Raw genomic sequence first — 23465 nt, 5'->3', positions numbered from 1 at the left:
CAGTGTGGTTCCTCACAAAGATAAATTTGATGATAGGGCTGTTGAATATATTTTTATTGGGTATACAGGTATGAACAAGGGATATAAGCTGTATAGTTTAAGAGATAAGAAAGTGTTTGTAAGTAGAGATGTCAGATTTTTTGAAACATTTTTTTTTTCTTTATAATGTGGAGAATAAAGCCTTAATTGTGAGCAGAGGTTCATGCCAATTAAGTTCACATCTTGGATTTTATTAAAAGCAATTCTGCCAGCATGCTAAGGAAATCTGTCTAGCCCAATGAAGATATTAGAGGATGCATGCTAAAATCTGTATGAGAACCAATTCATGTCCTCTATATATACATAGATTCAGTGCACTAAAAAGCAAAGCCAAACTACTTCCCTTTTGCAAATTAATTAATTAAACCATGGGTCTTTCCCTCCAAGCAAAAGTTTTGATCGCTGTGCTGATGATTTTAGTTACATGGGCTTCTCATCCCATGTCTGGATGACCATTCATAGATGAAGATGCCATTACTTAGAAGCACGAACAATAGATGGTGTTAGTGTATGTGCACTGTAGCCAATGTGTTAGTTGTAAGTGTGATCACTTAATTACATTTATATATATTTTGTTATTAATAAAGGCTATTTTATCTTTAATGTTCATGTTACTTTTACTGAATGTTAACTAATAAAGATAAAGTTCATAGGACTATATGCATAGCAGTAGAAATTATAATTTGATTATAATTATGAGATTCTAATTGCTTTATAATATTGTTCTAAAAATATTCCTGGTCAATGTTATATCGAGACTGGACATTGATATAACTATTAAGACTGGTATACATTGCATTTTTTTCCTTTATAAAAGGAAGCAGTAGTTCTCATTAAGCTGAGGTATATGAGATACCTAGAGCCAACGTATAAGTGCTTGTGGTGATAAGTTCATTGAATTGACCCGCACGAGAATTCCATATGAAAGTTTACCTGTGTCTATGGAAAGACTCGCGTGACAGTCGTGTAGGTGATCCTTAGACTTGAGACATTAAGTTATGTTATATAGGAATTATTATATTTTGATACTACTCATATGTCATTCTATATAAAGATAATAAATGTGGTAGCTGTTAGATATAATATGAACTATATGGAGACATTTAATTGTCAAGATAAAATTCATTATCCTTGTAACACCCCCTTACCCGATCTACAATGCAAATGAGTAAAGGAATGTCACGTTTTGTACCGAAGCACCTAATCTTGTCCTATTCAATTGATGATTAATTTAATTCCCTCATAATTTAATTAAGGAAATTTTAAATGCAAAATGCAAGAGTTTTCTCTTATTTTTAACATTTGACCTATTAAAGAATTGATCTGTTTAAAAATATCCATATGAGAAAATCTCAAATATACAACAATTCCAAATCACAATTCATATTTCCATTTCTAATCACATCCATTTCTATACATAAAATTTTTCCTTCAATACATTCATTTACAAAATGTGTACATATTTATCATACATCCCAAAAATTTAATTACAAGCTTTGTGTTTAATTACAATACATATAATAAAGCACTATTGTGGGCCAATAATCTATACTAAAATGATGTGCAGAGGTGACAAAGACTACTATTGCAAGTCTAACCAAAATCCTTGTCTTACGTCTATTGGGTCTTACCTGGACCTATGCGAGCAGAAACCATTATTAGTAGTATGCCCTAGAGCATATCATTTAGTATGTATCTTGTACATATTTTATTAATAAAAGGCAATTACACTTTTTTGTTTACATAATGTATTTATGTGTAATAGAAAAGGTCCATTAATATTTTTTTAGAAATTCTATTCTTAAGTTGTTAAGAATATGAGTGACAGTATTTCTAGCATAAAGTATTATAAATTAGTTCACAATCGAGGATACTTCACAATAAGGACATGACTTATCCAGAAAGATTGTAATCATATTTGTTCCTAAGGTATTTATATGAGATATAAATAAGATGGAATGGTGAGTCTCATGCCATATAACAAACATGATAGGCAAGTATACATGATAAGTAGGCCGAACCAGTGACGCATATGACAAGCACATGGAGTTTACTCTTGTCAATGCATTGTCATATATCATATCAGTGCATATAATCTTTAGACATGAAATAACACAGTTATCTTGTATATAGGTGGTTTGAGTTTGATACTATTTTTATACTTGTACTGTGTATGGGTATATGGGCATGTGTTGGCTCCTACTAGTTATATATGGAGGTAGGTGTTGATCAAGATGGAATCTGTTACTCTAAGTAAATAGGGATAAAATCCTATATTCATTTAATTATTCTTAATGTTTCAAGTTCCTGGCCAGGACAGATAGATTTAGTCAGAAAAGAGTTTCTAACAAGAAAATCTAATTAATCAAGAACTGGAATTAAAAGAGAACATAATATTCATAGCAAATGGGGTTTGATATAAACCATGACTCTAGCTCGAATTGGAATTTTATAACAGAGAGATTCTAGTGCATGGTAACATATGATTAAAGGTTCATTTAAGGTATTCCTTCTTACTAATTAGGTGGCCATGGCACGCTATGCTAGGTGTCAACCATGGTCTATGAGATGCCTAAAATGATTTAGGGAAATTAATTGTGGTAAGAAAGAGTTCTGATGATATTAAAAGTTAATATCTTATCTCATTGTCAATTAGTGATGAGCATAGTAAGTCACACACATACACAAGATAATCACCAAGTAAAATGTGATTTAATTGATTAATTATAGAGTTTAATTAATTAATTAAATAAGTTTGGTTTGCAATAAGATTGCAAAGTCCCTAGCATGACTTAAAACCAAATCTAGGTTATTAGATGTATAATATAAGTTAAATTTATATTTAAAGTGTTTAAATATGAATTTAATTATGAGAAATTAATTAATGGAGATTAATTAATTCATTTATATTTGATATAAATTGATTAGAAGAGAAGAAATAATGTTTTTGGGCTGAGAACTCAAAATTACAACATAAGGGTAATTTGGTCATTTCACAGGGTGACATGGGGCACTATGAGATAGTGATACATGGCATCATATAACTTTGCCATTTGTCTTCCTAGCATGCAAGGTGATCAAAGTCAAGATTAAGTCTAGCTTTGACACTTGGCTTAATGTGATTAAGTCAATTAAAAATAAGATGCAATATGATGGTGACATATGGCATAGGGTTTAAGTGATTACTTGACCTAATTATATAAAAAGATGTTATAAGAAAAAAAAATCAGCCAACACTCTCCATTCTCTCTTATGTGTGGCGGCACCTATTCTTCTTCCTCTCCTATTCATCTTGTCTCATCAATTCAAAGAGAATTGCCCAAATTTCTTTGAATTAAAATTGCTAGAAATTGTTTCTAGTGTTCTATACACATATACAACCTCTCTAAAGGTAAAAACCCAATTTATGATTGGTTGGCAAAAGCTTGAGAAGCAAATTGGGGGCTGCCCATTAGTGATCTTGGTGTGGACAAGCTAGAGAGACAACACTTGGAGTCCTAGGTGCTTCCTAAAGTTGCCAATCACATCCACATTGCATCAAAGAGGTTAATGCTCTAACTTCTCTTTTAAACTAGGTTTTAAATGAATTAATTTGTTAATTCATAATCTTGAATGGCAAACATAGATCCTAATACATATTAAAAGTGTTTTAATATGCAATTGAGCATTGAATTGATTAGGCACATAAAAGATGTGGTATAATGCATGTAATCCTAGAAGAAAAATTTTGAAATTCAATGCTCTAATGAACTAATCTACATGCTTTCGCTCCTTCAACCATCGCGCTAAGCATTTCTCCTTAGTGGTGCACTAGCATAATGAAAATATCATATACAAATAAAAATAATTTCATACTTGTATGAAATAAGAAAATGCACATTTAATATTCATAAGTCATTTTAAAGAGAATATAAAGTTTATAACATCAAAATTTTTGTAGTTATCTCATGTGTTTAACTACATAACTAATTGGATACCTTTTCACCATATTTTTATCTTGTTTTCTTATATTTCCATATTTTCATGATCTTTGGATATATTTAATTTCATAAGATCTTTCTTTTTCTTTTTTTATTTATTTTTTTAATATTCAACTTTTTTAGTTAAGTTTTATGCCCAAAGTAATTTTTAACAGGACTGTCTAGACTGGATAAGCGGGTTTTACTGGTGCTGGACACTTGATGTCTCGGGCCATCATACCGTCGGACACATCAGTGCCTACTAGGTATGCAATATAGTTGGGTATCAAAGCCATGGAAATAATCATATCGAACACTCGGTGCCTACTAATGATTATTCAAAGCAATCATAAATAAGGGATAACCATATCGGACACTCGGTGCCTGCCAATGGTATCCAGGCATAGAAGCCATGTCACACCCTAGCCCTCCGTAAGGCATAACATGATCCCGTAGTATACCTAATGAATTACCAACTTCGTCTACTGATAACCCATTAAATACACTACAAGGGATTTTAAAACTTTTCTTACTTCTTTTTACAGTGGTGAGCACTATTGACAGGTGTTAAAAAAAAAATTTTAACTGAAGTGAAACCAAATAACACAATTGAAGTATTAATAATTTCTGTAAAAATTTTGGCAGAGTGCCATCTATATTTTGAAGAAAACAGTTCTTCAAAAACCTGTAAAAAGCACTTCAAATATATAATTCCTCAATCCCAAACTCCAACAATTTGTTCAACACAATAAATTTCTCAATATTTGTCAACTCAAATCCACAGTAATTTTTCAGTATTTTCAAATGCTGAGATAAAAGAAATATACCACAATATTTACAAACCAAAATAATTTACAAATTTAATTTACAACTTTAATGTATAATTTTAATTTATAACTACTCAAAACCAAGAACAATATATACATACAGTGAACATACATTACAATACAAAATGCAAAAAATATGGTATACTCAATATACCCGATGAACTCTCAATATAGCATTAGCAGCCTAGTTTGCTACCCTGTCAGTTTGTCTACCTGCGACAGCAATGAAAAGCTATCGCTGAGTAAAATTTACTCAGTGGTGCACAATAACAATTTGAAATGTGATATATAAATCTTTTATTGACAATTCACAAATCAAGTAATTCACAATTTACAAAGTTCATATAACACAAATTTGATCAAATAACTGAGTAACACAGTTTTGCCTATCAATAACACAATTTGATCAAATAACTAAATAACACAGTTTTGCCAATCAATAACACAATTTAGGCCATGACACAATTTTTCCGCACATGCCGTGCTGTACACCACTACAAGATACACTCACCCCAATAATCGAAATCAATGAGGGAGGAAGCTAGCTAAATAATGAGTACTCATCCACACTCACCTCAGATTGGTAAGTCAAAGAGGGAGGAACATAATCACACTCACCCTAGACTGATAAGTCAAAGAGAGAGGAATATAATAACAGTGTCATGCCAAGTGTGAATCAAAATAATTCCAAATCACAATATTTCATATAATTCCCAAATCACATTTTATCTCAAAATTTCCATTTGCAAAGTAGGCAACACAATAATTTCCAAATAGGATTCTCAAAGCCAAAACAATAAAAAATTATTCATAACTCATTTCTCCAAATAAATTTTCTAGTAAAAGCAGTGAATATAAAAAGTATTGTGCACAGACACAATTTAAAACTATAATGTTCAAATAAATTTTTAAGTAGAAATTAAGAAATCAAAATTATTGTGCACAAACACAATTTAAAACAATAACATACAAATAATCATAATTTATTTCAATTGAAAAATTCAAAAGAAATAACTATTGTGAGCAAACCTCTGATATATGCCTCTTAGCCCTGACTTAGTGTTCCTTATACTTCTCAATATCCTTTTCAATTGAAACACACAATTTAAAGTGTTTCAGTACTCATTTAAATTGTCTCCAGCAATAAGGTTTAATACTTAATTCATTGAATTCTATTATTTCTTTAGTCAACCTAAGATGTCGACCCTCGATGCATTCTAGGTGAATTAGGTTTTAATGTTACCAATATATCACATTTGTAGCCTTTTAGTATTGGTACATATTACCAAATTCATTTCCATGTATATTGCGTTTTATTGCAATTGTCGGATTTCAATATACCAATTTGACCTAGCCGGACGACCTAGTTCCCTCAGTTTTCGAGTTTCGGTCTAAACTACAAACTTGTAGGTCTATGTCTTATTGCACGCGGGGCAAAATTTCAGGTCATTCTAAGTTTACTAGACCAAGTTATGGTCATTTTACTATTACTGGTCAGAATGTACAAAAATGGTCATTTTAGGTCATTTTTAGGTCACTTTTGGTTCGGCCAGTTTTTGGACCCGAACTTGTGCAAGCTATTTGGCTTGGTTCTGGCCATTTCTGGGCTCTAGTGTCTTCATAAGAATTGTAGATATATGTCTCAACTATTCATGGTAAAAATTTTAGGTCAATTGGACCTGTTTTGAGTTAGTTATGGCCAAAATACTAACTGCTGCCCAAATGGTCAATTTTCAGGCTTTCAATGCACTAATCCGGATTTGGTCATTTTTCAAGTCACCTTCCAAGCAGAATTTTGGTAAGTTTCCTTCATGAAAGTTGGCACATTTTATGCCTAGTTTCACCTTCAATTGGTCTCATACCAATTGGAGCCACACACTTAAAGTTCTAAGTCAAAACCTACACTGTCCTATTGTACATTGTTCATCACTCATCAATTACACATTTAACACTTACCAAGTTACACATTCATGCCAATTATAGTTTGTACCATAACATAAACACATTTAGTAACTCATTTTTTGGTCATTTTGGCAGCTTATAACTATTCTCAATATGCACATTATAGTACAGAATTTACTAAGTCCAAATTACAAACAATTTAGCCACATAACCTAGCTCATTTACATGTCCACATTCAAACCCTTATACACATTTACATGCTGTCATAACAAGCACCATAATTCAACAATATAATTCATAAACCAACCCATGAAATAACATATTTGATCTACACTTCAACTTTTCCGAATTGTACATCTCTTCAATTAGCTTCCAAAATCAAGTGTACTTTCACATATACATTAAGTATACATTACCCAATTTATTCCTACACACATAAACACTTCATCAACACTTTAATCTACCATTTACATGCAAGGATAAACTGCCCTTATTGAAGTTCCATGGCTGCCAAAAATATGCCTCTTCATTAACTCATCAAACTTCAAAAATCCTTCCACAATTCAACTACCCATAACATCCATTCAAGGTTTAATGAAACAATCATCAAAAATACATACTTACGACTTTTGAAAATCTTCAAAACCTCACTAAAACTTGATCTTCTTGCTGCTTATCTACTGCCCAAGTTGTGTAGAACAACTTTAGTGAAGGAAAAGGTAAGAAAATTGGCTTGGAGATGGGAGAATGGAGCTTGCATGGAGCTTGGAAAGGTTTTGGCTATGGAGGTTTCTCTCACTTTAATTTCAGCTGGTTTTTTGGGAGGGATGAAGAAGATGAATTTCTATCCATAATTAAGGTTTAGTGGTCCACTTTATGGAGTTAGTGGAGCACTTAGTGAAGATATAATGTTTGTTTATTCTTAAATTTCCAAATTCCCACATTAAGCTCCTATCTTTTGCTATTTGAATTAGGTACTACCAATTTAATTTTTCATGACATTTTCCAAGTGTAATATCATGTATTTTTAATGGACATTTAGGTCAAAAGACAACTAGGGGTGTCAAATGACCACAATGCCCCTGTTCGGGTTATATTCCCGATTTTTCGGTAACACCAAATTTTGTCGTTTTCTCGATTTCTCGTTTTTCTTTGTACTAATTAATTAATTTTTCTTTGATATTTCTAATGATATTTATACTTCAATAAGTCTTTAATTATGTCTTAAAAATATTTTTTAGGGTTTTCCGCGATCCAGGGCTAGTCAACGGTCCACGCCGCAACTTCCCAGTGCGGTCACCCATCGCTATGGTTCTCAGCTCGTTTAACTTGGTTACATTTCATTGCTATTATTTTTCCTTTGTTTTTCTTATCTTTTCTTTTTTTTGTATTTCATTATTCTATGTCTCCTCACTAATATTTAAATATAGTTCTAGGCATTCTAGCTGTCCGGACAGACACTGGTCACCGGAGCAGTAGAACGCACTACCGAACATAGGGGTGTTACAAGCCATGGACAGTACTACTAATCTCATCCCTTCTTGCCATGCCAATCTATCCAACCTATTCACTACTGTCTAGGCATACTCGGGCTAATTTATTATCATTAGCAATTCAAGTTCTCATTATTTCATCATTTAGGTACCATTCTTTCATAATTCCATCATAATCTCAATCATTATGGGAACATAAGTCCCAAACACATCTTCACATGCCATTCATGCTTGACATGTCATTGGCATTAGTCTCAATTTATAATTTACACAATTATGCTTGCATTTCATAAATTACAGGTTTGATACCTTAACTTTATTAATAGATTTGGCCAAGTACAGTAGGAATTAGGCCATACATTCTCCATGAGAATTGTAGATCCATGTCTTATGCTTATTTTAGCTTTGGAATCATTCAATTTACATTTGTGTATCTTGGGTTATGGCCATTTTGCCACAACTTTTCAAGTGACAAATTTCCAGTTTTCAGGTCACTTCCAGAATCTAGGCAAATTTCTAGACTCACTTTGTTAAGTAAATTTGGGTAGGTTACAATCATAATTTAGCATCATGGTCTTCATATGAATTGTTCCCTTGTATTTCATGGTTGCATAAGTTCAAGAATCACTCAATTTGGAGTTTTATTGTAACACCCCTAAGTTCGGTAGTGCGTTCTACTGTTCCGGTGACCAGTGTTGTCCGGACAGCTAGAATGCCTAGAACTACATTTCGATATGAGTGAGGAGACATTAAATAATGAAATACAAGAAAAGAAAATATAAGAAAAACAAAGAAAAAATAATAGTAAAGAAATGCAACTAAGCGAGCCGAGAACCCTAGCGATGGGTGACCGCACCGGGAAGTCACGGCGTGGACCGTTGACTAGCCCTGGACCGCGGGGAACCCTGGAAAATATTTTTAGGACGTAAATAGACCCCTATTGAAGTATAAATATCATTAGAAATATTAAATAAAAATTAAATAATTAGTACAAAGAAAAGTGGGAAATCGAAAAACGGACAAAACCCTGTTATTTAAAAAAATCTGAATGCAACCCGAACAGGGGCATTGTGGTCATTTGACACCCCGAGTTGACTTTTGACCTCAATGTCCATTAAAAATAAGTGGTATTAAATTTTGAAAATGCCATGAAAAATGAAATTCCATGTGTAGAATAATTAAGAGAAACTAAGTGGAAAAATATGGGAATAATTAAAAGTTTAATTATACTAATATTAACCTAAAGTGAGTGGCATATATTATATTCATAAATCTTAATTAGTGGAGCATTATGGACGTGTAAAAGCACTAAGTGGACAGATTTTATGAGGAAAACCATTCATTTTCTTCAATTCCACTTCCATGGCCGAATATGGGTCTCCATTTTCCTCCATGAGAACTCATCATGCAAGCTTCAATCCTCCCCCATTTTCAACTTAAAACTCAAGGTTCCCTTCATCAAACTTTGTCTCCACACCATGGGAAAGCTTTGGGCAGCAAGAAAAAGAAGAAATTTCAAGGTTTAGCAAGTCCCAACAATAGGTAAGTTTGAGTTTTTTATTATTGCTTTGTTAAAGTGTGTAAGGATATTATGGGTGTTTGATTTATGGAGAAATTTTTGAGTTTTGATGTTGAATGGGAATGTGCACTTTTGGCAGCCATGGAAGCACCTTGAAGGCAGTTTAGTTGTGCTTGTAAATGGTGATTTAATTGATTGATTAAATGTATATTGTGTAGGAAATTGTTTGGGTAATGTATACTTAGTATATGTAAATGTAAAATGAAGTTTAAAGCTTGGAAAGTAATGGAATGTAAGTGTACCATTGTGACAGTTTGCTAACCCTTGAGGAATGCTGGAATTCATGCTTGGTTTATGGAATAATGATGTTAAAATGTGTTGGTTGTTATGGCAGTTTGAGTGTGTGTAAGGTGGTGTGAAGTGGGACATGTAAATGAGCATAAAAAGGTGATTAAATTGTTGTAAATTGGATTGAAAAATTCTGCACTTGTTGGTGTATGTTGAATGTAATTGTAAGCTGCCAAAATGACCTATAATGTGTTGTGAATTATGTTTAGGTTGTGGTACAACCAGAATTGGTTTGAATGTTAAGTTTGGTGAGTGTTAAAAGTGATGCTTGATGTGTATGCAAGAAATGCAATAAGGCAGTTTGAGTTTTAGGCCTAGAACTTTAATTGTGTGGCTCCAATTGGTATGAGACCAATTGGAGGTGAAACTAGGCACAAAATGTGCCAACTTTCATGAAGGTAGCTTGCCAAAATTCTGCTTGCAAGGTAGCTTGAAAAATGACTAAATCCGGATTAAGTGCAATTGAGGCCTGAAAATTGACCATTTGAGCAGCAGTTAGTGTTTAGGCCATAACTCACTCAAAACAGGTCCAATTGACCTGAAATTTTAACCATTAATAGTTAAGACCCATATCTACAAGTCTTATGAAGACACCAAAGCCCAGAAATGATCATAAGTAAGTCAAACAGCTTGCACAAGTTTGGGTCCAAAAACTGGCCGAACCTAAAATGACCTAAAGTGACCTAAAGTGATCAATTTTGATGCAATTTGACCAACAATAGTAAAATGACTATAACATGGTCTACATAACTCAGAATGACCTAAAATTTTGCCCCGCGTGCAATAAGACATAGATCTACAAGTTTGTAGTTTTGACCGAAACCCAAAAACTGAGAGAACTAGGTCGTCCGGCTAGGTCAAACTAGTATCCCGGAATCCAGTAAATTGTAAGAAAATGCAGTATACACGGAAATGAATTTGGTAACATGTACTAACCCTAAAAGACTATCGAATGTGACATATTAATGACATTAAAACCTAAATTACCTAGAATGTACCAAGGGTCGACATAGTAGGTTGACTAAGCGAATAAATGAATTCAGTGAATTAATTATCAAGCACTATCGTTAGAGACAGTTTAAATGAGTACTGAAACACTTCAAATTGTGTTTTCAGTTAGCAACGACTCAGGGAAAGGGAAGGAAACACTGAGTCAGAGCCGAGAGGCATATATCAGAGGTTTGTGCACAATAATTAATTCTTTTGAATTTTTCAATTGGAATAAATTATGATTATTTGTATTGTTTTAAATTGTGTTTGTGCACAATAAGTATTTCTTTTGAATTTTTCAATTGAAATAAATTACGGTTATTTATATGTTATTGTTTTAAATTATGTCCGTGCACAATACTTTTATATTCACTACTTTTACTAGCAAATTTATTTGGAGAAATGAGTTATGAATAATTTTTTATTGCTTTGGTTTTGGGAATATTATTTAGAAATTATTGTGTTGCCAACTTTGCAAATGGAAATTTTGAGATAAAATGTGATTTATGGTTTGTATGAAATATTGTGATTTGAAATTGTTTTGATTCACACTTGGCATGACACTGTTACTATGTTCCTCCTCCATTTATGGGGTGAGTGTGATATATTCCTCCCTCTTTGGCTTATCAGTCTGGGGTGAGTGTGATTATGTTCCTCCCTCTTTGACTTGTCAGTCTGAGGTGAGTGTGGATGAGTACTCATTATTCAGCTAGCTTCCTCCCTCATTGATTTCGATTATTGGGGTGAGTGTGTCTTGTCGTGGTGTACAACACGGCATGTGCGGAAAAATTGTGTTATGGCTTAAATTGTGATATTGATCGGCAACATTGTATTCTTCAGTTATTTGATCAAATGGTGTTATTGATTAGCAAAACTGTATTATTCAGTTATTTGATCAAATGGTATTATTAATTGGCAAACTGTATTATTCAGTTATTTGATCAAATTTATGTTATATGAACTTTGTAAATTGTGAATGGAATTGTGAACTATTTGATTTGTGATTTGTTAATAAAAGATTTATGTATCGCAATTCAAATTGTTATTGTGCACCACTGAGTAAATTTTACTCAGCGATGGCTTTTCATTGCTATCGCAGGTAGACAGACTGACAGGGCAGCAAACTAGGCTGCTAGTACTACATTGAAAGATCATCGGGTATATTGAGTATACCACATTTTGTACTTTGTACTGTAATGTATGTTCACTGTATGTATATATTGTTCTTGGTTTTGAGCAGTTGTAAATTAAAATTGTATATTGAAGTTGTAAAGTAAATTATGAGTATTTTGGCTTGAAAAATTTGTACTGCATTTCTTTTATCTCAGTCTTTGAAAAATTATTGTGGATTTGAGTTGAAAAATATATTTTGTTGAATTATGTTGGAGTTTGAGATTGAGAAAAATATTGGAGTGCTTTTTACAAGTTTTTGAAGAACTGTTTTATCCAAAATACAGATGGCACTCTGCCAAAATTTTTACAGAAATTCCAAATAATTCAAATGTGTTAGTTCTATCACTTCAGTTCAAAAAGGTTTTTTTAACACCTGTAAATAGTGCTCACCACTGTAAAAGAAGTAAGAAAAGTTTTTAAAATCCCTTGTAGTGTATTTAATGGGTTATCAGTAGACGGAGTTGGTAATTCATTAGGTATACTACGGGATCATGTTATGCCTTACAGAGGGGTAGGGTGTGACATTTATAGTGTGAGTTATGCTCAATTTAGTGTGTACTATTCATTTAGTCATTTTTCAAGATTCTAGAATTTTCATTTTCGAATTTCAGCCCTAATTTAGGTATCTTCCGGTCAATTTCAGGTCAAGGGTTCTTCATGAAAATTGTTCCTCTATAACATAGCTTTCCAATGAGGTAAAATTTATCTCATTTGGAATTATATACAATAAGTTATGTCTAAGTAAACAGGACATGTTCAGATGCATTCTTTACTAATCGCATCTAGGCAATTTTTAGAACCCAGATTTGAACAAGTTGCACTTTGAATTTGTCATTTTGTTCTTCGGGAAAGTTGTTCATTTATGTTTTAGCTTTTCAAAAAATCAAGAATCACCTAATTTGGAGTTTCCTAAAGTGAGTTAGACTCATTTTAATCTAGACTGTCTAGGGTGTCCTGCTCCTAGGTTCCAAGTGTTGTAACTCAATTTCTAGCAATTATTTCATGTATCTACACACAGAATTAGGGCACTTGTATTCATGAAAATTTTAGTATATTGTCTTATCTTTAATTTTCCTTTAGTTTTACATCAGTTGGAGTTATGTAGCTGAAGTTATGAGTATTTAACTTCACTGGACTCCAGCTGTCCAAAATTCCCACTTAATGCACCATTCCAATTCATTTGATTTCTTCACCATGTCTTTAATGTTTCTCAATAAATACACACCAAATAGTCATAATGTGAACATAATAACATGAAATAGGCTTCATATAATAAAAACTCTAATTGTGTAGAAACCCTAACTTGATAGCAAAAACTTTGAAAATTCAAGGGATGTCTTAACACTAACCTTGATTTCAAGCCCTAAGCACTTCCAATCAACCTTCAATTCGACCAAAACTTTGATCTTCTTTCTTGGTCTCCCAACTGAAATTCCTTTCTTCAAATACACCCATAATTTTAATCAATTTTCATAGAAATCCCCCACAATCAAACTTGAATTTCATAATTTCACAACTAGATAAGCTTAAATCACAACTTACCTCAATTGGCCAACAAGTCTCCTTCCCTAATCTTCCAAATTCCTTGTAATCTTTGCTTGCTTTCTTCAAATTAAGGTTTATTTCAAGGTTTTCTCTTGATTTTCTATGAAAATTATGGGAGAATTCAAGGGTTTTAAAGCTTAGAATAAAGCTTTAATGGAGGATTGGGAGAGAGAATGGGGACGGGAAAGTGAAGATGGAAGGAGATGAAGATGAGTTGATGATAATGGTGATGTATTTTAATGAGAATTTATCTTAATTAATAACTTTTGACTTATTTACAAAATATCTAAATAATTACAAGTATAATTTTAATTACAATTGTTACAATTCAATAATCTCATCTATGTCCCCATTAAATTTTCATACTCCTTTCAATTAATTAAATCCCATTATAATACACTAATCTCACTTAATTTAATGGACATTTTGATCATAAGTAAACTCTTCAAGTGAATTGACCAAAATGTCCTTCATCGAGTTATAGTCCATCTTTTTTAATAATACTGATTAAGTCCATAACCCCATTGTGACTTTGGTTTTTATTCTGCTTATTTCAATTAATTTCCATTTCATTTTTAGTTCTCGAGCTGGCTTTGAATAATACTATTCACAGACCGAAAATAATACTATTTAGAGCTCAGAATTCTCAGGACGTTACAATCCTAGGTAATTAAGGAAAATATTTCAATTGTTCTTGGCCAGAGTAGATTATTAAACCCTTGCACAAGGTAAAATAAGATTGAAAATCTTATTTAATTAATCAATCACATTGGAAGAACAGAAATAATTTATACATAGTAGACACATTCCATGCATCAATATATAATTTAAAGTATTATGATGAAGGGACATTAATTACACTGACAGACTGATCACAAAAAGGTTAGTCAAACCACCTTGACAAGTTCTAATATTTGGGTGATTATTACACATTGTTAGATGTCAATAATGACATATAATTAATTAATTATGAATTGACGATAAGATTAAAGTGTTAATTTTATTTAATTATATCTGTTACCAACATATTAGGAATCTAACAACACATAAAGATGGTAAATGAGGAATTAAAATTGGGTTATCAAGTTAGCTTGATTAAAATAAAATAAAATAATTCTAGATGCTTATGGACTAAATCACAAATTTTATTTATAGTGTTTAATGTCCTAATAATTAAATGTGGACTTAACTTAAAGTTTCAAGAATTATGTGAATTAATTATGTGATTTTTAATTCTCATAGGGGTCAATTTATAATTAATAAATTTAAATAGTTAAATTATTAATTATTAAAAGTTACCCCCTATAAGAGGGAGCTTGTCTTCCCTTTTTCATAAGAGAGCTTTATTTTCTACTTTAAGCTAGCAATCAAAGTTCTCAAATTCCCAAGAGTGTCTTGGAGAATTTCCTTACAACTAGTTTGTGTGGATACCATTAGAGGTCGGACATCTAGATGGCTAATGGTTTACTACAACCCAATCTGGTGATTAGCAAATTCACAAGTTAATTGAGGTAATTTGCTAGATAATAAATTTTAAATATCATCATTCCATACTTAATTAAAGTTGATTTTTTAGGATTAATTTTCTACTCAAATTTGTTGTGCAATTGATGCTACCTAACAGATGGCACACCATGGACGAAATTATCAGGATAATGCAGAAAAAGAGAGGTGATTTTAGATATTCAAGACCAACTTGGAATTCATCGAAAATTTTAACAGTAATGCAACCAATAAGACGTATCAGTTGAGTCTTAATTTATTTGCAGACTTAAATGATGAAGAATTCTTAGCTACTTATGCTAGATATAGGATGTTCTTACTCCCAAAAACAAACAAAACACCACCATTCAAATATGATGAAGTTCTAGAATCAACTGGAGGGAAGTCGAATGTCACCTCATTTAAGAACCAACCGCAAGGTGGCAAGAATTAAGATATTTTCTTTCTTTCTTTTTATTAAGGAACGTGAGGAAAGAATCCAACTTGGATCTTCTCCCGGGTATATATATAGATTATACCCATTAACATGAATTTTATAATAATATTCATTCAAAGTCTTCGGGCCCAAAATTTAATAGTAACTAACCTGTAATTTTCATTTTCATTATTACACTTCAGGTTGTTGTTAGGCATTTTCAATATTAAGAGTTGTGGAAGGAATAATCCAAAACGGCGCGTCCCTTTTTGCACAATAATTAGTAGACTGTGCGAGTAATAATCATGGTTATAATGGTGGTTCAATGAATAATGCTTTTGAATACATAATACAAAAGGCATCGTCTCAAAAGATGATTACCCATATAATCAAAGGCAAGGAATATGCAATAGTGGGATAGCAAGCAACTCTGCTGTAAAGATATCTAGTTATTGAAACATACCCAGCTACGACAAGTACTCCCTAAAAATGGCAGTAGCAAACCAACCTATTTCAGTAGCTGTCAATACAAGCAGCTTCAAGCTTTATAGTGGTGGGGTGTTCGATGGGGATTGTGTGACTTGACTAAACCATGCTGTTACTCTGGTTAGCTATGGGACAAGCACTGAGTATGGTTCTAAGTACTGGCTCATCAAGAACTCATGGGGCATCAACTAGGGGGAAAATGGCTACATGAAGCATCAGAGGTCTATGCCAGTGAAGGTTTATGTGGCATTGCAATGCAAGGATTATATCCTACCATTGATTAATCATCTCCTCAACACATGAATTAAGGTCATATTTGGTATGGCATAATTAAAGTTGTATTATAATCGTAATTACATTGTATATTTGACTAAGTTGTTTGGTAACACTAAAAAATTTGATGTAGTATAATGACAATTACATAACGTAATTAATCATACTTAAAAAGTAATATAATAATTATTACATATAAAAATGGATATAATCATAGTTATTTGTTTTTATTTTTTTTATTTATGGTCAATACTATCACCACTACCTAGCCATCACTGTTACTACCACCACTACCATCCTGCACTATCACCACCACTTGACCACTGCTATCACTATTTAGCTATTGTCACCTTTATCAACACTTGGCCACTATCACTACCACTAACTCACCTTGCCCCCACCACCACCATCTATCGTTGCCGTCACTGCCACTGCTACCACTTAATCACACTACTACTCGACTACCAATCATTGCAATCATTACCATTTATTATTAATATTATTAAATAAATTAAATATTAAAATAAAAATTAGCATTATATTACGCTATTTATATTTTTATTTCCAACCAAACATAAAAATGTAATGACAATTATATTATATTATATTACAATTTTGATTATATTATATAATTGATTACATTGCATTACATTACGCTCTACCAAATGTAATCTAATATCATGTTTTGGCCTACTTAATTACATATATTATATATTGATATAATAAAATGGCCAAAAGACAGCTGTGTCATTTGGCTTCAACAATCTGTTTCCTCAAAAAACAATTTTGGCTAGTTAACAGCTTAGGAAAATGTGTGGGCATGCTAGATACTAAGTATACCACCTGGAATTGCACTCTAACTTCTCGGATCAAATGATTGTGGGCATTGATTACATTGAATGCAGTTTCATTAATCTCACTCTAAAATTAAAAGGCAAGTAAATTAAAAATTAAAAAGATGCTTTGATTGCTTAAAAGGAAAGTACAATGATTGAAATTAAATATAAGAGCTTTGAAAAAATAAATTACTGATAAAATAAAGATAAAAAACTGCTAGAGTCTAGTTGAGTTATTGTTGTTTGATGTTATTGAGTGTTGGGGCTTTTCTCGTTATAGTATATCTAACTCTTATAGCTATCTTGCAGATACTTAGAAGACTCTGGAACTCACTTTGCCACGTTTTGTAGCTACCTGAAGTAACCTGCCTAATCCTTGGAACTGTTTAGAACTACTATAAACTACTGTCAACTTCCTTATCTCAGATAATTATCCAGTAACCACCATTAATTCAATTATTAATTATCTCAGACCATAAATTAATTAAATTAATAAAATAAAATTAATTAAATTAATTCCACAAAAAATTAATTTAATTAGTTCTTAGAAATAAAAATAATTAATAAATAAAATAATTATTTTTTGTGTAAATAATTACCCTCCGCACCTGAATTGCTGATTAAGCAATTCCGGGTGAACAATATCTAATTTTAGCTCATCCTTTTGCTGTTCAAAATTCAAAAATAATCAATTATATCGCCTGTAATCCTCTTGAGAATTTGAAATTCAAGTTAACTCTATCAAATAAGAATTTAATTTCCATGGAACTCTAATCACTGTAAATTATCATTCCCATAGACTTTTTATTACTGCAAATCTCTTAATTACTGCATCTTATCTCCTCAATCAAATCCTATTAACTTAATTATCACTTAAAGAAACCCAATTATTTCTTTTTCTCTCTCTCTCCCCTTCTTCCTTTCTCTTCTTTTTCTTTCTCCCTCTCTTCCCTTTGGCACGCTACTCCTTCCTTCTCTTCTTCTTTTCTTTTCCTTCTTGCTCACCCGATTCTTCTTGTGTGATTGCTGGCATTTCATTCTCTAACTGAGAGTAGACTCTCCTTCAGCCCTCCATTCACGACCACATGATTCCTTGTCCGAGACACACTTCCTTCCATCGTGATTTTCAATCCCATCGACATTGTTCATTAGTGCACCACTCTACCATCTCACAAGTAGGATTCATTCAACCACCATACACCCATCGGTACACCTCCTTACCGCCGACATCAATTCCTTGCCAATTCTCCTTCATACATCTTGCACTATATTGCGCTTAGTTCACCGTATTCTCCTTGCTATTCTTGCTTGAATTGGCAATTTTGAAATTTAATAAATAATATATTGTTTATTTTTTTAATTAGTTCATATATACATATTATTAGATTAAAAAAAGCAGAATCAATATTTAATATATTTCTTTAATATTAATTATAAAAATTAAAAGGATAAACAGACTAAGTGAATTTTAAATAATCATTATCTTTATATCCTTATTTGTATATCAATTGATCAATATCTTTTGCCAAGTGGCATTTTTTATTAATTGGTTTATACAAATCAGCAGAAGATAATAACAATTAGCTGATAAATGACATATTTGTAAGTTAATTACTTAAATATGTGGCATTCATTTGTAAGTTTATATATATGTTTCAGCTTTAATACATATATATATATATATATATATATATATATATATATATATATATATATATATACATCTTGCACTATATTGCACTTAGTTCACCGTATTCTCCTTGCTATTCTTTTGGCAATTTTGAAATTTAATAAATAATATATTGTTTATTTTTTTAATTAGTTCATATATACATATTATTAGATTAAAAAAAGCAGAATCAATATTTAATATATTTCTTTAATATTAATTATAAAAATTAAAAGGATAAACGGACTAAGTGAATTTTAAATAATCATTATCTTTATATCCTTATTTGTATATCAATTGATCAATATCTTTTGCCAAGTGGCATTTTTTATTAATTGGTTTATACAAATCAATAAGATAATAACAATTAGCTGATAAATGACATATTTGTAAGTTAATTACTTAAATATGTGGCATTCATTTGTAAGTTTATATATATGTTTCAGCTTTAATATATATATATATATATATATATATATATATATATATATATATACATCTTGCACTATATTGCACTTAGTTCACCGTATTCTCCTTGCTATTCTTTTGGCAATTTTGAAATTTAATAAATAATATATTGTTTATTTTTTTAATTAGTTCATATATACATATTATTATATTAAAAAAAGCAGAATCAATATTTAATATATTTCTTTAATATTAATTATAAAAATTAAAAGGATAAACGGACTAAGTGAATTTTAAATAATTATTATCTTTATATCCTTATTTGTATATCAATTGATCAATATCTTTTGCCAAGTGGCATTTTTTATTAATTGGTTTATACAAATCAGCAGAAGATAATAACAATTAGCTGATAAATGACATATTTTTAAGTTAATTACTTAAATATGTGGCATTCATTCGTAAGTTTATATATATGCTTCAGCTTTAATATATATATATATATATATATATATATATATATATATATATATATATATATGTGGTAATTAAATTGTACTTTATCCGTCCCACAGATTTTTCACATAGATTAAGAAATATAATTAATATAACTAAAGCAATAAATTTGATGTAGTTTTTTATTAATATACCCTCCACTCATTTTGCTCTATTAAAAATTAAATAATTTATATTACTAAATTATTCTTGAAATTAATGAAGCACATATAAGGGCATTTTTAAAAAGTTAATTAGTAAATTATTATTTTAAAAAGAAAAGTGGCCTATAATTTAAAATAGATAAAAAGGAAAAGTAAAGATGGGTAATTTTATTTAAGCTTAAATGACCAAAAAAAAATCAAAATCTTTATATCAATTATCAATTTTAACCAAAACTTTAAATTTTATCGATTTAATCATGAACTTTTTACATATTTTTTTCAATCTTAGCAATAAATTTAATTAAAAATAATTAAATATTTTCATTTATATATAGTTAGTTTTAGCTAATCTATTTAATTTTATTATTTTGTTTAATAATTTTATTATTTTTATTAATTTTAACAAACTTCCTATTAATAACAAAATATAATAATTAAACAATGTATCTAATATTATTATCTTAATTTTATTTTTTTTTCTCTCTTTTTCTTTTATACTTTTAATTCTGGTCATTTTATCTCAAATTTAAGTCTTAACAAGTAAAAAAAAATTCAAATGTTTTAAAATAAAATATTAATAAAATAATATAACCAAAATAAATCTAATTATTTTAGTAGAATAATACTTTTATCTGATTCATTTAAAAATAATTATTAAAAATAAAAAATTAAAATGATTGACTAATATTAATAATGTTAGAAAATATTTAAATTATTTTTATTAATTACATCATCTAATTAATTTAATTATGAAAATCGAAATTAATGCGAAAATTTGAGACTCCAGGCTTCATTTATTTTGCAGAAAATAACATGTATATAAAAAATATTTTTTATAGAAAATATTTTTTAAAAAAATATTTTATATTATTTTGCTACAATATTAAACTAATATTATATATTTATATCATATATATATACAAATATTTTTATATTTTAATAAGATTTTTCAAATTCATAAAATTCTTTATCTTTTGAAAAGAATGAGTTATTTTCTTTAAAAATGTTTAATTTTCCTTTTTGTTGATTTATTTTTTTAATATTTTAAATATTAGAAATATAAAAAAATATATTTTTAATAAATATTTTTTATAAAATAAATAGAGTTTATTGATAAAATTAAAAATTTTTAAAAATTAATAAAATTTGGGATTAAGTCTTTATTTTTTAAAAAATAAAAGATAATTTAAATAGAAAGTGACTATTTAACTTTCTTAACGTAGCGATGATATGAAGAGTCGAATTTTAATTGCCAATAAACAAATGGCGAAAGGTCAAGTTGTAATTATTATTCAATAAAAACCAATGCACTACTTTCTCTCTCTTAACGTGCGACCAAAATCACACTGACAAGCCAAATTAGATTCCCGTATCAATGTCAGTACTAAAAGTCTTTCTCTTTCTCTTTCTCCTAAGCACCCTCCCGATTCATCGTGGCCTTTCTCGCCTAACTAAGCAATCGTGCCGTGAAGTTGAAAGACGGTGTGTTGATGGTTGGTGCATGTTAGACGGTGGGGCGCATAACATGTGATAAAACATCTCCACCTATCCTGGAGGAAAATTCTGCTACAGCTTTGGCTATGATAGTGAGTGCTATTTCTTTCTCTCCTTTTGATTATTTAAAAAAAGAAATTTGAAAGTGTTGATTTATTTATATAAATAAAATCGCCAACTTTTTTTTTAGTATTGTCAGTTGTCACTTACCTTATATAAAGATTGACAAACTTTAATATTCTCTTTTTCTTTTATTTAATTCTTTTTTTTATATTATTATTATTATTATTATTATTATTATTATTATTATTATTATTATTATTATTATCATCATCTCAATTTTTATAATTAAATAACTATTTTCTTTAACAATTAATTGTAAAATTTCAAAACATCCATAATCAAATTTAATATTTAAAAATTAATTATATTTTTTTATTTATCAAAAATAACAATAGTAATTTTTAATTATATTTTTTTAATTTATCAAAATAACAATAATATTTTTTTTAATACTCATACATCTCATAATATGCTTATACTTTATTGATTTGTAGCTTATGGCTATGGCCAAACTTTAATTGCCAAAATTAGTGATATAATTTTTTTTATTTAAAATTGTTTAATAATTGAATTGACTTTCTTTTGAACATTCTTTATCATCTTGGCTATGAATAGAAACTAGAAAGTATTTTGTGCCATTTGAGAAGTATAAAATTTTCTTTTATCATCTAATGCTTTTTAAATTATTCTTTGATTTTTTTTTTCATTATGTATATTAAGTTTTATTTATTGATATCAATTCTTAAAATTTGTTTATATTTCTATTGATTCCTGATTCTCTATATATTAGCAAATCAAAAATGAAAAGATCAAGTAGTATTAACTATATATATAAATAAAAAAAAAAGCAATAATGGTAAGGCAAATGTAATTATTTGTAAAGGTATATGAAGATGTGCTTCCAATATTGATTTTGCATTTTTTTATTTTATTGTTATTTTTTAGTTATTTTTTTATTTATCTACTGATCATCGTGATGATATTTTTATAATTTTTTAATATTTTTTTATTTGTTTATTTTTATAAATTATGATATATTTTAATTATATGTTAACTAATTCGTTTTTCATAGAAAATGGACCATAAAATGGATAAAAAAATGTAATTTTATTGAAAAATATAAATTGGATATTTAAAGATTAAAAATAAAGTATTTAATTGAGATAATTATTATGCTATAAATTTTGATAATGAAATTATATAAAAAATTAATGGAAATGATTTAATAAAAAGTTGAATGCTAAAATCTAAATTAAAAATTAAAAATGAATTTTTATTAAACTTATGCGTAGCACAATCACTTAACTAATGTTAATAAATGGGAGGATTTTCGTCTCTGGATATTAATACTTCTTTCATCCATTTTTATTTGTTATTTAAAGTTTTTACATAGTAATTAAGAAAATAATTAAATCTAATTAAGAGAGGTAGAAGAGGTGTTAAGATGTATTTTAAAAATTTATATAAATAGTTATTATGTTTAATACAAGTAAGAGAACAATTGGGAAAAAAAAATTAATATTCCTTGATCTTCTTGATAGATAATTATGGATAAAACAACTTCTAAAAAATAATACATAAAACAGAATGGAGGGAGTAATATTTATAAATTAATTTTTATATTTTAAAATTATACTAATTGATTTGTAAAATTTAATTTTATCAAATAATTAAAATTTCCATTTAAAAAATTTATAATTTTTTGTATTACTATTTGGATGAATTACTATTTAGTTCTTAAGGTTTTAATATCATTCACAAGTTAATTTTTTTGTATTTTAAAAATTATATTAGTATTTAAAATTTAATTTGATCAATTAAATAATTTATTCATCTAAGTGTAATAAATTTGTCCAGACAAGTT

The 23465-nt window shown here is 29.4% G+C and overlaps 1 pseudogene; it reads left to right on the top strand.

The window, feature by feature from the left end:
* The first annotated feature begins 407 nt into the window (after positions 1–407).
* Positions 408–16483, top strand: LOC131178511 (senescence-specific cysteine protease SAG12-like; annotated as a pseudogene).
* The last annotated feature ends 6982 nt before the right edge of the window (positions 16484–23465 follow it).

The sequence above is a fragment of the Hevea brasiliensis genome, chromosome 3, assembly GCF_030052815.1.
Source record: "Hevea brasiliensis isolate MT/VB/25A 57/8 chromosome 3, ASM3005281v1, whole genome shotgun sequence".
Taxonomy (NCBI): domain Eukaryota; kingdom Viridiplantae; phylum Streptophyta; class Magnoliopsida; order Malpighiales; family Euphorbiaceae; genus Hevea; species Hevea brasiliensis.
The sequence above is the reverse complement of the archived record's forward strand: the minus strand, read 5'-3'. Positions and strand labels throughout refer to the sequence as shown.